This window comes from Haliotis rufescens, unplaced genomic scaffold (genome assembly GCF_023055435.1).
Source record: "Haliotis rufescens isolate VD_foot unplaced genomic scaffold, xgHalRufe1.0.p SCAF_6, whole genome shotgun sequence".
Lineage (NCBI taxonomy): Eukaryota > Metazoa > Mollusca > Gastropoda > Lepetellida > Haliotidae > Haliotis > Haliotis rufescens.
Window position 1 is genome coordinate 60,952,163 of NW_025964334.1, and position 14,766 is coordinate 60,966,928.

The following is a 14,766-nucleotide window of genomic DNA, read 5'->3' on the forward strand; positions in this document are numbered from 1 at the left end:
TATATATATATACCCATCCACACAACCAGCAGGCCAGATATAGATATACCCATCCAGACAACCAGCAGGCCAGATATAGATATACCAATCCACACAACCAGCAGGCCAGATATAGATATACCCATCCACACAGCCAGCAGGCGAGATATAGACCTACCCATCCACACAACCAGCAGGCCAGATATAGATATACCCATCCACACAACCAGCAGGCCAGATATAGATATACCCATCCACACAGCCAGCAGGCCAGATATAGATCTACCCATCCACACAACCAGCAGGCCAGATATAGATATACCCATCCACACAACCAGCAGGCCAGATATAGATATACCCATCCACACAGCCAGCAGGCCAGATATAGATCTACCCATCCACACAACCAGCAGGCCAGATATAGATCTACCCATCCACAGAACCAGCAGGTCAGATATAGATCTACCCATCCAGACAACCAGCAGGCCAGATATATATATACCCATCCACACAACCAGCAGGCCAGATATAGATATACCCATCCACAGAACCAGCAGGCCAGATATAGATCTACCCATCCACACAACCAGCAGGTCAGATATAGATCTACCCATCCAGACAACCAACAGGCCAGGTATAGATATACCCATCCACACAACCAGCAGGCCAGATAAAGATATACCCATCCACACAACCAGCAGGCCAGATATAGATATACCCATCCACACAACCAGCAGGCCAGATATAGATATACCCATCTACACAACCAGCAGGCCAGATATAGATCTACCCATCCACTCAACCAGCAGGCCAGATATAGATCTACCCATCCACACAACCAGCAGGCCAGATATATATATACCCATCCACACAACCAGCAGGCCAGATATAGATCTACCCATCCACACAACCAGCAGGCCAGATATAGATATACCCATCCACACAACCAGCAGGCGAGATATAGATATACCCATCCACACAACCAGCAGGCCAGATATAGATCTACCCATCCACACAACCAGCAGGCCAGATATAGATCTACCCATCCACACAACCAGCAGGCCAGATATAGATCTACCCATCCACACAACCAGCAGGCCAGATATAGATCTACCCATCCACACAACCAGCAGGCCAGATATAGATATACCTATCCACACAACCAGCAGGCCAGATATAGATCTACCCATCCACACAACCAGCAGGCCAGATATAGATCTACCCATCTACACAACCAGCAGGCCAGATATAGATCTACCCATCCACACAACCAGCAGGCCAGATATAGATCTACCCATCTACACAACCAGCAGGCCAGATACAGATATACCCACCCACACACTCGACAGCCGCCATATATACCCATCTACACAACCATTTTGATATATCTGCATCCAGACATCATTTAGGTATTTGCGAATTTCGTGATATACTTTTTGAACACATGTATTGTCATTATAATTATCCATATTCGTTTACAATGAGTGAATCTTGAATTTATGCATGTTCTAGCTTTATTCCTGCAATGTTAGGGCGGGGACGAGCAAAAGCTGTAAAACTAGGCATTGTTGAATAAAACATTAACATTTTTATACTTAGCGTTTCAAGAGGTCTGTTAGCTTGTATCAGTTTTCTGAGCACGAAACCCTGTCTGCAGATTACAGTGTATTCGTTATCTAGAGTCTAGTTTTCCTTCAGTAAACACATTCGTCGCAGCGAAATGGGAATTTTTTTCTTCGAGATTCCTGCTACTGATAAAATCAAGTAAGGCATGTTAGGGCGAAACCAAACAGCCTATCAGTGATATTGTAGTATTGTATCAGCGCACGATCACACCAACATAATCAAGCGCACAATCTGTTTCCCCCAGATATTCTGAGGCGCTAGATCCACCCCTCTGCCCCCAGGTCGTACAACTGTCAGCATGGCCATAGCTGGTACTCGTCATCTTCGTTTATAAATAGCAATATCAGCAACGCGCTTATTCAGCCACGAAATGTTTCAGGAAGAGATTAAAAATTAATATGCAAATGTCCCTTGAAAGCCTAGAGCTTGAGAAATGTAACGTCTTTGGTTTGTCTTTTCGTGAGAAATGCTAAACACCCCTGAGGAGCGTCTGGAGGATGTGCATGTTTGACAGCGGATAGATGATGGGTTAGATTCCATGTTTAGATTCTAATGCTGATGGCAATGCTCATCGACATGCATCGTCTCGTGTCCCAACACTTTGATATATGAGTTTTAATGAAATGTTCACATTTGATACTCATGTTATTCTCATGTTTGTTCTTAGTACATTTTAAACACGTGATACAAGTTGAATAACTCCAACTAAAGAGCATAATAATTAAACGATTGCTCTTAAGAAAAAGTATATTGACACCATTCTTCCAAGAATTTGGAAACCACTCAAGCTGATTAGTCAGAGGTTTCAAATCACAATAACTACCTCTGATTCAAACGTATAATTTGATGGCAAAATCACGGCAGAAGCTATTATTTTACAGTGTGATCAGAGAACACGATAGACGTCGACTAAGATAATCGCTAATGTATTTAAAGTTTTAGGGGTAACAGAGCTCGTGGTGTGTGTTTCTTCTCTGTATTCATGTATCCGACTGTGGGGTGTCAAATAGTGTCTCAATGTACACATGATGTGACGTCATAATACTGACGAGCTCAGAAGACGTAAACCTTGTTTAATCCTATTAATCCCGAGCGCCGGGCTGGGTAACAAGTACCACTGCTACGAGTGAAGATGAAGTAAACCTCAAAGCCACTCTCATCATTAAAAGGAATACAGAACAATCTGAGTATTTATCAATGCTCCTTTAATAATATCTCATTACAAACAGGACCGCCACAGTGATCTAGTGGTAGAATGTCCGCTCGGAGAGCGGAGGGTCCGGGGTTTGATCCCCGTCCGCGTCATACCAAAAGATGGTACTTGCTGTTAACCTGTCTGGCGTTCCTCATTAAGGGGTGAAAACCAGCAATGGTCGGCTCAAGGTCAGTATACTGTGTCTGGGTGGGGTATTCATGTTAAACTGCGGCATGGTATCTCAGTGTGCTAGCACTTTGAATAGGCATCAGTCCGGACTAGTACAAGCAGCCACACACACAGACACACAGACACACAGACACACACGTAGCTATATAAGTGCAATAATCTTGGACGCGACGTTAAACCCCATTTCAACTCATCCATTACAAACAATACTGGTTTCCATGGCGACAACTAAGGGCAGCCTAGAAATAATGACGACAAAGCATCATGGTTGCGCATGGTTAAAGACATATGCCCAAATATGGGCATTGTTGACATTTCTCTTCATACGCGTTCCAGCTGTTGTGTGTGTAAACACGACAGTTCCAACTCGCAAGCGTTTTTTAAAAGGAATTCCATATTATTTTAATTCAAGCTCATTGTTGTAAGTACGCTGGACAGCTGTAAGTAAAGTTGAAAACTCAATTAGCGCCGCGCTTTGAATCTCGGACCAACACTCGGTCACTCGCACCGCCGGGGTCCCGGCTGTGGCATCCAAAGGTTCGGTTACCTTGGTCTATCAGCTGAGATAATGTCCGTGCCATTTTGGAAGGGGGAAACCAGAGTGCTCGCCAGAGACGTTTTCGTTAACTGTATGACCCTTTACTGAATACATGGAAATCGCCGAAGTCAAAACTCATTCATAAACAAACACCTTTGGAAACAATGTCACAACAAACTGACTTCATTTCACCACGCTTTACCTTTTATGTTAAATCAAATTGAAAGTTGCGAAAGTGGTCGTTTGCGTTACGCTTATAGAGAACTGATCTATTGGTAGTCGTACGTTGAAAATGGATAAAGCTCGATTATAAAATGTATGTAGCAACTCTATGCATAACAAATAGTTTTAGTCAGCATTTATGCATTTCAGCATTCATCAGCATTCCTTTACATACAGATCACATTCCTTCATTTACAACTCACATTCCTTCATAAACAGCTCACATTCCTTCATAAACAGCTCACATTCCTTCAAATACAGTTCTCATTCCTTCATATACTGCTCATATTCCTTCATATACAGCTCACATTCCTTCATGTACAGCTGACATTCCTTCATGTAAAGCTCACATTCCTTCATATACAGCTCACATTCCTTCATAAACAGCTCACATTCCTTCAAATACAGTTCACATTCCTTCATATACTGCTCATATTCCTTCATATACAGCTCACATTCCTTCATATACAGCACACATTCCTTCATGTAAAGCTCACATTCCTTCATATACAGTTCACATCCCTTCATGTACAGCTCACATTCCTTCATATACAGCTCACATTCCTTCATATACAGCTCACATTCCTTCATATACAGCTCACATTCCTTCATGTACAGCTCACATTCCTTCATGTACAGCTCACATTCCTTCATATACAGCTCACATTCCTTCATGTACAGCTCACATTCCTTTATGTACAGCTCACATTCCTTCATGTACAGCTCACATTCCTTCATATACAGCTCACATTCCTTCATATACAGCTCACATTCCGTCATGTACAGCTCACATTCCTTCATGTACAGCTCACATTCCTTCATGTACAGCTCACATTCCTTCATGTACAGCTCACATTCCTTCATGTACAGCTCACATTCCTTCATATACAGCACACATTCCTTCATGTACAGCTCGCATTCCTTCATGTACAGCTCACATTCCTTCATGTACAGCTCACATTCCTTCATATACAGCTCACATTCCGTCATGTACAGCTCACATTCCTTCATGTACAGCTCACATTCCTTCATGTACAGCTCACATTCCTTCATGTACAGCTCACATTCCTTAATGTACAGCTCACATTCCTTCATATACAGCACACATTCCTTCATGTACAGCTCGCATTCCTTCATGTACAGCACACATTCCTTCATATAGAGCTCACATTCCTTCATATACAGCTCACATTCCTTCATGTACAGCTCACATTCCTTCATATACAGCACACATTCCTTCATGTAAGCTCACATTCCTTTATGTACAGCTCACATTCCTTCATTTTCTGCTTACATTCCTTTATATACAGCTCACATTCCTTCATGTACAGCTCACATTCCTTCATATACAGCTCACATTCCTTCATATACAGCACACATTCCTTCATATACAGCTCACATTCCTTCATGTAAAGCTCACATTCCTTCATGTACAGCTCACATTCCTTCATATACAGCTCACATTCCTTCATATACAGCACACATTCCTTCATATACAGCTCACATTCCTTCATATACAGCTCACATTCCTTTATGTACAGCTCACATTCCTTCATGTACAGCTCACATTCCTTCATATACAGCTCACATTCTTTCATGTACAGCTCACATTCCTTCATATGGAGCTCACATTCCTTCATATACAACACACATTCCTTCATGTACAGCTCACATTCCTTCAAATAGAGCTCACATTCCTTCATATACAGCTCACATTCCTTCATGTACAGCTCACATTCCTTCATATACAGCACACATTCCTTCATGTACAGCTCGCATTCCTTCATGTACAGCTCACATTCCTTCATATACAGCACACATTCCTTCATATACAGCTCACATTCCTTCATATACAGCTCACATTCCTTTATGTACAGCTCACATTCCTTCATGTACAGCTCACATTCCTTCATATACAGCTCACATTCTTTTATGTACAGCTCACATTCCTTCATATAGAGCTCACATTCCTTCATATACAACACACATTCCTTCATGTACAGCTCACATTCCTTCAAATAGAGCTCACATTCCTTCATATACAGCTCACATTCCTTCATGTACAGCTCACATTCCTTCATATACTGCACACATTCCTTCATATACAGCTCACATTCCTTCATATACAGCTAACATTCCTTGATGTTCAGCTCACATTCCACCATGTACAGCACACATTCCTTCATGTAAAGCTCACATTCCTTTATGTACAGCTCACATTCCTTCATTTTCTGCTTACATTCCTTTATATACAGCTCACATTCCTTCATGTACAGCTCACATTCCTTCATATACAGCTCACATTCCTTCATATACAGTTCACATTCCTTCATGTACAGCACACATTCCTTCATGTACAGCTCACATTCCTTCATGTAAAGCTCACATTCCTTCATGTACAGCTCACATTCCTTCATATACAGCCCACATTCCTTCATATACAGCACACATTCCTTCATATACAGCTCACATTCCTTCATGTAAAGCTCACATTCCTTCATGTACAGCTCACATTCCTTCATGTACAGCTCGCATTCCTTCATGTACAGCTCACATTCCTCCATGTACAGCTCACATTCCTTCATGTACAGCTGATGTTCCGTCATGTACAGCACATATTCCTTCATATACAGCTCACATTCCTTCATGTACAGCTCGCATTCCTTCATGTACAGCTCGCATTCCTTCATGGAAAAGTTGAAGAACTACATGACAGATTTGACTCTGATGTGAGGAAAGTAATTCGCGTCCTGGAAGAACCGAATGAAAATTTAATTACTGCTGCACGTGAAAATGAAAGTTTACGTAATACAGAAACCAAATTGCGACGCAAATCATGGTGTCACATGGTATGTGGCTGCTTGTACTAGTCCAGACTGATGCCGATTTATAGTGCTAGCCCACTGAGATGCCATGCCGTAGTTTAACATGAATACCCCACCCAGACACAGTATACTGACTCCGAGCCGACCAGTCCTTGTTTTAGAATCTTTTAACGTCTTTTGTTATGACGCGGCCGGGGATCGAACCCTTCCCCTAGACCACTGGGCCACGGAGGCAGTCCACAAATAAGGGACAAAGACTCACAGATACGCCATTCGAAATATGAGGTAAGCTCTAACTTGGACAAGCTGTCACGCAACACAAGTATTAACAGCTAAATGTAAGACCATTGAAACAGTGGCATGGACAGACGCCTTCGTACACGTAAAGGTGATCGTGGGTAGTAGAGCTTTGTTTGCCTCAACTGACGTATATACATTTTGATTGATGGTTTAAAATCAGAGTGAGGTATCAGAAGTGGGGAGATCTGCTTATCAAGAGCTGCTTTAGCAGCGGCATCAGCCCTGGTGTTACCAACAATGCCGACGTGACTCGGTAACCAACAAAAGACAATGTCGAACTGGCCAGTAGATAAATCATTGTATAATTCTAAAATAGCAAGTATGAATGGATGATTTGACGATATTTCTTTAAGTGCTTGAAGACAGGAAAGAGAATCAGAGAAGATAATGAATTGGTTATATTTAGATGTATGTATTCCAAGGCAACGTGGATAGCCTTGGCTTCGGCCGTGAAAATCGAACTATTATCAGGTATCCTGGAAGATATGATTTTCGTTCCAACGACAGTGGCACTTGAAACAATGTCACCATCCTTAGATCCATCTGTAAAGATGGAACGATGACGTTCATATTTAGTACGTAATTGAACATATTCCTGTTGATATATAATTTGATTCGTGTCAGATTTTTTAAACTTAGTGAGAGAAAGGTCTACTTCAGGCCTGACTAATTGCCAAGGTGGAGTAGACAGAAGCTCGTATGGAGATATGATATCTAAATCAATAGCAGCACCTGTAATATGTGGTTTGATCCAAATTCCAAGTGGTGGGATAAGCTTGGGCTTGTTTTGAAACAGTTCCTCATTAAGAGGATTAAAAACGCAATTATATGCTGGATTAGATGGGTTTGAACGTAATTTTGTTACATACTGAAGAGATAATTTCAAGCGACGTTGTGCAAGTGAAGGCTCATCCGCCTCCACATACAAACTATCTACAGGAGAAGTTCTAAATGCTCCAAGGCAGAGCCTGAGTCCTTGATGGTGTATCCTATCCAATTTCTCTAAATTCATTTTAGCAGCTCCGCCATATACTATTGAACCATAATCCAATTTGGATCGAATAAGGGATCTATACAGGTGAAGTAAGGTTGTCTGATCCCCACCCCAATTAGTATTTGCAACAACTTTCAGTAGGTCCAGAGCCTTTAAGCACTTAGTTTTAAGATATTTTATATGAGGTAAAAACGTCAGGTGGTGGTCAAATATAAGACCCAATAACTTGGTCTCCTCTACAACCTTGATGGGAGTACCGTTTAATAACAGTTCCGGGTCTTTATGCGGTCTATAATTTCTACAAAAATGTATACAATTTGTTTTTGCTTTGGAAAATCTAAAACCATTCTCAAGCGACCATTTTTGAATTTTATTGAGGCAAAGCTGAAGTTGCCTTTTTATCGTGTTCTTATTTTTGCCACGACAAGATATATTAAAGTCATCTACGAATAGTGACCCATCAATTGAGTCATTCAATACCTTGGACAGACTGTTAATTTTGATGCTGAATAATGTGACAGACAAAATACTTCCTTGTGGGACACCCTGATCCTGATTATAATGATCAGACAGAGATGAACCCACTCGGATTTGAAATTGTCTGTCGGATAAAAAACGGGATATAAACTGGGGCAAACGGCCTCTCAGTCCGAAATCATGAAGATCTCTTAAAATGCCATGCTTCCAAGTTGTATCATAAGCTTTTTCTAAATCGAAAAAGATGGACACAGCATGTTGTTTATGTACAATGGAATTTTTTTGGAACGATTCTAAACGCACAAGATGATCAATGGTACTTCTATTTTTACGGAAACCACACTGGATATCTGTAATGAGATGATTGGTTTCCAAATACCAAACTAATCGATTATTCACCATACGTTCCATATTTTTGCAAACGCAGCTAGTGAGAGATATCGGACGGTAATTTGATGGATCTGTATGATCCCGTCCTGGTTTCGGTATAGGAACTACAATTGCATCATGCCACGAAGGAGGAAAAGACCCTGATGTCCAAATATCATCAAATATAGTTAAAAGTGTTTGGAGACATGATTCAGGCAAGTGTTTTAAAAGCTGATAATGAATATTATCAGCTCCAGTTGCAGTATCATGAGCTTGCCCAAGGGCGGTATTGAGCTCATGTATTGAAAACACTTCATTGTAGTCTTCACCATTATCAGAATTAAAATTTACCTTTTTCTTTTCCTGTTGTTGCTGAATTTTCGGAAATTTAGGGTCATAGTTGGATGATGAAGAATGCTTGGCTAAAGTTTCTCCTAATTTATTTGCAATGTCAACTTTATCTGTCAAAAAATCATTACCATCTTTGAGATGTTTAATGCTGGATTTAGAACCCTTGCCTTTGATTCTTTGAATCATATTCCACACCTTTGATATAGGTGTGCGTGAATTGATTCTGGATACATAATTTCTCCAAGACTGACGTTTATTTTGTTTAAAAGTTCGTCTAGCCTTTGCACTTTTTATTTTTACAATATTTAAATTATGGACCGTAGGGTGTCGGCGGAAAAACTTTTCTGCTTTTTTCCTACGCTTTCTAGCCTGTTTGCAATCATCGCTAAACCATGGTTTGCGAATGTGCGGGTTCACAGAGGACTTAGGAATTGTTTCATCAGCTATGTGTTTCAGTTGTTCTGGGAATATCTGAATAGGGTCAGGGATGTTTTGGAACGTTTCAGGTTTCAGAGTTTCAAAACAACGTGTTTGAAATAAGGGCCAGTTTGCTCTATTAAAATTCCACCTTGTTGAAGGTGGTTCATCAGTTGGGAAAATAGACTTTAGTATTGTGGGGAAATGGTCACTTCCACATAGGTCATCATGGACTGACCAGTCAAATTCGTGTATTAAATTAGAATCTGTGAGTGACAGATCTAATGCTGAATAAGTTCCTGTTGCAGGATGTAAATATGTGTTTGCACCATCATTAAATATACATAAATTATTGTTTGTAATAAAATCTTCAAGGACCGTGCCCTTAGCGTCGACACTTCCCCACAGAGGGTTATGTCCATTTAGGTCACCCATGATGACACAGGGTTGAGGGAGTTGGTCAAATAAAGACTGAAGATCAGCCTGCTGAAGTGGAGAAGATGGTGGAATATACAAAGAGCAAAGTGTGAAGGCGATGTGAAATGTTAGCCGGACTGCAACAGCTTGAAGACTGGTGGTCAGAGGAATAGCTCTATGAATTATATCCTGTCTCACCAAGATTGAAGAACCTCAAGTGGCTTTTGCTCCTGGAGGTGAGAAGTGATTATACATGTTATATTTCCTGACATCACATTTATCTGTGTTCTTAATGTATGTTTCTTGTAAACACATAGCTGATGGTTTAAAATCTTGAATTAAAAGTTGTAAATCGTTAAAATTATTCCTAAATCCTCTACAATTCCATTGGATTATGTTAGACGATTGAGTCATGGTGGCTCAATCGGTGAACGTTCACGTACACGTGAGGATGAAGGACTCCTACTACTGCTCTGTGACGATGGGGTTACATCCATGTCCAGAGCATCAAAGGAGTTACTGAGAGGAACCTCTGAAGAAGAGGAATTTCTGATTGATTGTTTTCTATTAAGTTTTTTACGTTCTTTCCTTGTCAGAGTAACCTGAGATTCAGTAGGCGTAGTTTCTACAGCCTCTGGCGTTGTAGGAGCTGGTTCAACAGTATCAGGTTGAGCAGTATCAGCTTGATCAGTCAAAGGTTGAGAGTGTCTTATAGTTTGAGTTGAAGACGAATTTGAAGTAAGCACTGATGATATGCTGACAGGTTGATCTGATGTGATCCATGTCAATTCTGTCTGAATAGAAATGGATGCAGTTGGAGGAGCGGAGGTAGTGACAGCAGCAGAAAAGGTTCTGGAAAGTGGACTTTGCAGGCTCTGACTTTCGATCAGCTTCTTGGCATCATAAAAAGGATATATTTTGCTCATGCTTGAGCTTCAGGATTTTGGATTGTTGAAGCCATTCGGGGCATAACCTGGACGAGGCCAGATGTTGTCCTTTACAGTTCGAACATTTTATTTCTGCTGAGCAGTCGGTGCTGTCATGACTGGCACCACAGCGCTGACAGACCACTGAGTGAGCACAAGATCTGGAGCCATGTCCAAACTTTTGGCACTTGAAACACCGGAGTGGATTGGGGACATACACCTCCACTCCGATGTTTAGATAACCAGCTTTGATTGACGTAGGTAGTGCTGAAAGAGTAAAAGTAAGCAAATAAGTGTTGGACGGGATGATGTTTCCGTCTCTAGATTTCATGGTAAAACGTTTAACTCCTGTCACTGCTTGAGATTTTAATTCGTCTGCAATTTCTTGCTCTGACATGTCGGACAGACAACGAGCTCTGTCTCGAACAATGCCTCAGCAAGAATTCAAGGTTTTATGAGGGGACACATCAACCTCAATATTGGCAAATGTGGTTATGGACAACAAGTTGAGAGATTGTTGCTTCTGTGAGCACTCAACAAGAAGAGAGCCACTACGGAGACGTGTCACATTCTTCACTTCGCCGCAAATTCCTAAGACAGCTTTGGAAATGGCGAATGGATTAAGTTTAATGGGTTGTTTGTCAGCTGCCTCAATCACAATAAAGCGAGCCCATGAATCAAAGCCACGAGATAATTGTTCATTTTGATCAATGTCATCAAGATCGACATGTCTACGTTTTGAACGGGTTGAACCAGGGTATTTGTGCGACATGGTGAAATATAGTAATTCAGCACCCCTGCTCCCCACCCACCATGGAGTGCCACAAAGAGCGATGTTGTGTTGCACCGGATCTCCAACATGCAAACACCAGGGATACAGGGATGATATACTCCAGCAAGTATGACGCAAATAGCAATATTTGTATACCAAATTAAATGCCAGGCTGGTTCGGCCCATGACAAGTAATCGGATACATACTGAATTTGGAGGTCAACATCACCAGATTGGCCCATGAGCCACCGCCTTCTGGCGTAAGACTCTAGGCAATTTATTCAATCAAAAATTGAGAACTCATACAAGTTATGCACGGCCAAGACCAAAATAGACATGAAAATACAACACGGGTATGCATATACAATATTACGCACAGGGCCTGGCATGACCAGCCGATTGATAAGACCGGGCCCATCTTACCACCCGTCTAGGCGAAGTAAGGGTCGAAGTAGTGTATTGGGCAAAGGAACACAGTTCCAGGAACCAGTGCCCTCAACTACCAGACTCCCGTCCTCCGCCGACACAGGGACGCAACCCACGGCAAACAGGCTGCCCACTTTGGTCGCCTCTTACGACCAGCAATGGGGTGCTGTGGAAATATTCTACCCCGGTTCCACACGGGGGAAGAGCTAATAGCGCTATCCAGCACTCACCACGAGGAGGTTGCTCTTCACGAGTGCCAGTTACTTAAAGAACGCAGAGATTTTCTTCAGATGTTGTCCCACAATATTGAATGGTTGATGACGTCAACGTAGGCTTCGACACCCACAAGATTGGCTGTAATGTCATTTCCAGCATGTACTGAATCTCCTTCTTCAGAACTTTAGCCAGATGAGATTCATCCGGTAGGAATGTTGTTTCAGAGGCACAGCGTCACCCACATCTACATCATGAAATATGTTTACACACCAAATCTGTATGGCCAGGTACATCCATTAACAAGTGAGCAAACTCTTCAATTAACTCTGACACTTGGGTGTTTTGGTCAGATGACAAATGACTTAACTTAGCATCCAAGTTAGCTAACACTTTAGAAATGTTAAGTTAGGGCTCGCATAATCAGCAATGCCATCACACTTGACAAACTCTTAATTATCATCAGCATCACAGCCTGATGCAATATGCGTAGGAGAAACAGTGGCAACACACTGAGTAGGTCCAATGTAATTTCTTTCATGATACTTTCTAATCATATAGACATGACAAAGCTGTGTCTTTTACAACGGTCTGCTGTTTGTATGACAAAGTCAGAATTACTGATTTCTCTGTCAGTAACATTTGGACCGTGGTACCTAGCACGTAATGGTTGACCATTTTGTCCGTATCAACTACCAAGCGTTTGACAACCATGACCGAAATGATGATACATACTCAAACAAACTCATTTCAGACATATCATTAAGCCAATGCTCCTTGAAGTGCTTTAAGGCTCCACGAACTGTATGGCTAAAGGCAAAAGGACTAAAACCCAGGGACTCCTGAACTGACTCCCTCACAGCCAACAAAAACAAATGAATGCTTTCACCCCAATCCTTCTGTCTCAAAACAGTAAGTTCTTATCATATTCTGAAGAGTCTGATGAAACCTCTCTTATGCATATGCTCCTTGAGAATCAGGATGATATGCACTATACTTTATCTGTGTTATGCCTAACTGGTATCTGAGACCTGCATCACTTCGGGCTTTCCTCCCACATTAAGCTGACATGCAGTGATATAACTGGAATACTGTTAAAAGCGGTGTAAAACCCAACTCACTCACTCACTCACCTAACTGGTGCATAGCCTATTGGAAAACTCCTGACATGCAATTAGAGCCCTGATCTGACTGTATGGTCTTAGGCAAACCAATCATGGTGACGTACTTTACCAATGCCTTGATAATAACCTGAGCTGTAATCTTCCATAAAGAAAGAGCCTAGGAAACCTTGTTGAAGCATTTTCAGAAGTACTTTGTTTTGCCATAGCAACAACACACGAAGGAAAAATACCTGCATTTTCTTTTTCAAGATTTTCAGGACTTTCCGAAGTGTTTGCTCAAGACAAACAACAGGATCAGCCAAACATTTTCCCCCTGTCAAATCATTCCCATTAGCAAGTCTACACGTGAAACAACCCCCAACTTGACCAACCAATACCATCCAATATCAGAGTTTGAAGAGCACAAGTATCATTTTAAACGGTAACGGGCTTAAAATTGCTATTGTCACCTTTAACTGACACAAAACCTTTACTAACAAAAGGAAAGTACTCCTCTCTCACATCAACAGACTTTGACTTGTCCACAACCACTGACTTCTCATTTGCCGAACCACAAAAAGGGCGTGACTTGTCTTGTCAAAGGCATTCTCGGAAGAATGAGCTTTCTACATTCAGACTTGACAAACACAACCACGATTGCAACACGTGGTTACTTGACATACACAACCAAGGGTGCAGCATATATTATTTGACAAACACAAGCAAGGGTGCAACATATATTTACTTGACAAACACAATCAAGAGTGTATCATATACTTAGTTGACCAACATAACCAAGGGTGCAACATGTATTTACTTGACAAACACTATCAAGGGTGCAACATATGTACTTGGCATACACAACCAAAGGAGCATGATGTATTTACTTGATAAACACAATCAAGGGTGCAACATATTTTTACTTGAAATACATAACCAAGGGTGCAACATGTATTTACTTGACACACACAACCAAGGGTGCAACATATATCTACTTGACACACACAACCAAGAGTGTATCATATACTTAGTTGACCAACATAACCAAGGGTGCAACATGTATTTACTTGACAAACACTATCAAGGGTGCAACATATGTACTTGGCATACACAACCAAAGGAGCATGATGTATTTACTTGACATAGACAACCAAGGTTGCAGCATATATTTACTTGACAAACACAATCAAGGGTGCAACATATTTTTACTTGAAATACACAACCAAGGGTGCAACATTTATTTACTTGACACACACAACCAAGGGTGCAACACGTATTTACTTGACACACACAACCAAGGGTGCAACACGTATTTACTTGACAGACACAACCAAGGGTGCAACACGTATTTACTTGACACACACAACCAAGGGTGCACCACGTATTTACTTGACACACACAGCCGAGGGTGCAACATATATTTTTTT